The sequence below is a fragment of the Nannospalax galili genome, unplaced genomic scaffold, assembly GCF_000622305.1.
Source record: "Nannospalax galili isolate Female #2095 unplaced genomic scaffold, S.galili_v1.0 scaffold75, whole genome shotgun sequence".
Lineage (NCBI taxonomy): Eukaryota > Metazoa > Chordata > Mammalia > Rodentia > Spalacidae > Nannospalax > Nannospalax galili.
In genome coordinates, this window is record NW_008339433.1 from 5,659,573 (window position 1) to 5,662,467 (window position 2,895).

The following is a 2,895-nucleotide window of genomic DNA, read 5'->3' on the forward strand; positions in this document are numbered from 1 at the left end:
TGAATGGAGGAGAGCTCTTGAGCAGAGAACCAAGGACAATAGATTTGGGAATGTTTTAATGCTTCTTCTAATTATATGATTATTAAATAATTTTTAAAAATCCAAACACTTTAAAAATAAAAATAAAAATAATAAACAAGATATTTTTAAAAAGCTACTAATTTTTCTGTGCTCAGAAATTGTCTTGAATTATAACCTGAGTGATATTGTGCTGTGTTTAAGGATTTTATGACTCTAATTTCATACAGTATATAATATTGCCTGTCTCCTCTTACATAGCTCATCATTAACAAATAACATTTATGGATTGTAATTGGGTGTGCCTCCACAAGGTACTACTATGTAGATAACATTTTATACTTCCAGTATAATTGATCAAAGGCATCAATAATGAGACAAAAATCATGCTTAAAGCTATGAGAAAATGAGATGTAAAATGAGTAAGCTAATCTTACAATATGTGCATCTGGAGACCAGTTACATTTCAAGAGGATGATGAATACTTAAGAATTATTTCAGACTAAGTGTGATATGAGAACTACTGTTTTCCATTTTTTTCACATTTAAAAAAAATAATTTATTGAGAATTCATACAGGCATGTAAGCATATAAGGTGTTCTGATCAAATCCATGCCCATTCCCTCCTCTCCAACTCCTCCCATATCTCCCCATTGCTTTTTCTGATAACTTCATGTACTCTTTCTTCTTTTTGATACTCTAACAATCCCCCCTCTGAAGATGTAACCCTAAAATCTTTTAAGGATTAGATAAGAGCTCCTTCTGAAAGGTTACCCAAATTGCCGATAGGGAATCAGGACACAGACGGCTCTGGCTTCTTCCATGGTGAACAGGGACACAGGGTGAGGCGATTGGGATACCCCTTCAGTGGGTCTATCTACAAGACTCCCAAATTGCATAACTCTGTACATGAGAAAGAAAGTCCTTAACTGGTGTATTGGAGATGTGAAGGAGAAGTAAAGGCAAGAGTAAGTAGCATTACAAGTTCTAGACAGGGAACCAGAAAAAAGGGACAATTTTCAAATGTTCATAAGACTGCATTGGAATTCTTAAGAGCTTCCAAAAGCATCCATCTATTGGGTTCCTCATTTTGGGGGGGGGAGGATTTGCTTGCAGGTGTTTTGTTAGCTGTTGGAGTGGTTAGAATCAGTGTCAGTTCCCTCTCAAAGGCTTTTAGATAGGGGGAGAAAAGTTTGGCTATTATTAGCTGTTGGAGTGGCTAGAATCAGTGTCAGCTCCCTTACAAAGGCTTCTAGATAAGGGGAGAAAACAGACTTAGCCATCATTTTAGAACAATAGTGGGTTGTCCCCCTTAGCTACAAGTGGGCACTACAGTATTGCAGACCAAGATTTGAAGTCTTACATCTGAGCAGCGCTTTCTTATTAGAAACAAAATCATCAGTGAGAAATAATTGTCTAAATAACATATGTACTTAAGTCTAATGTTTGGGACGTGTAATCCCTTGAACTCTTAAAGAAATATACTGATCATTTTAATCTTTGGTTATACTTTCCTTTTGGGTGTTTAAGATTATACAGTTGTCCAAAATAAACCAATTTATTTTTATTCTTAAGGTCATTTGAGGATCTGTTCCTCAGGGGTCCCATGGGCTTGGGAGGAACCCCTGGCTCCTTTCTTTTTGTGTGTCTTTTTCAGACAGGGTCTCCCTGTAGCCCCAGCTGTCCTCAAACTAGCTATGTAGACCAGGCTGGCCTCAAACTCACAACGATCTGCCTGCTCTGCCTCCCAAGTACTGGGTTTACAGGCGTGTGCCACCACGCCTGGCTCTGGCTCCTTTCTTTTACCAGCTCAGTCTACGTGAAGCTAAGTCAAAGGTTCTGCGCGACTGTGGCTGGCTTCACTTGGAAGCATGGAGGAAATGTTTCCTCTGAGTTGATCCTCCTCTTTGCATACTGGACACTGGTTCAAGTCCATCTCGTGGGGTTTCCATAGCCTCCTTTATCAAGAGGACAGGTGAGTCACCACAGTCACAGGACATTTTGAGAGGTGCTCATAGTCCGCTGGAGCTTAGTCGACCTTGCAGGGCAAGGAGCAAAAACTGACTAATGGACTAAATCTTAACAGTACATGTAAAACATCTGAACCAGGACCTAGTATATAGATGGCAGGTACTCAATAACTGGTAGTAGTTTTCATTAATAGTGATAGTATGTTTACAAACTAGGAATCATCAGAATTAGTTTAGAAGATTTAAAACCCCACACTTTAATAAGTTAAATGAGAATCTATTACAGTGAGTCCTTGGAGTATTTTATAGAAGTTCTTCAGGTGATTCTAATGCAGAAACAGTGTTTGTGAACCACACTGTTTAACCAGCATGCAATCCCAGCATATCTGTTCTTTGAATATATATCATTCATAGGCTTTTTATCTCTGTGGGTGATAAGTATATTAGGTCTTATGCAACCTATGCCTAACAAGGGATATCTTTAAAGCAAAGGCTTCTAGGCCAGAGTTAATCAACTTTGCAAGCCCATATTGTTCTTGTTCTCTGGGCCAATATTTTCCCTAGCCTACCTTCACTGATCTTTCTGGAACTGATCACATGTTAGCTTAGATGAGTATTGTTACTAAGTGCCTACCAACAATATAAGAAGTTGAAGTTCAGAGTATCTTCGGAAAATGATATCTTTCTGTAACTTTTTTCTATAGTGGTTCACTTTCGCTATGCCTGGAGTTGGGCTCAATTTTGTTCTCTGTTCCTTGTTTGTCCTTGTAAGATATATGGAGGCCAAGTGAAAATTATATAATTATTTAATAATGTAAATTTCCCTCTATTAACTCTAGCTGTAGCTCACAAATTTGATATTTGGTGTCTTCATTTTCATATAGTTCAAAATAATTTTCCATTTTAT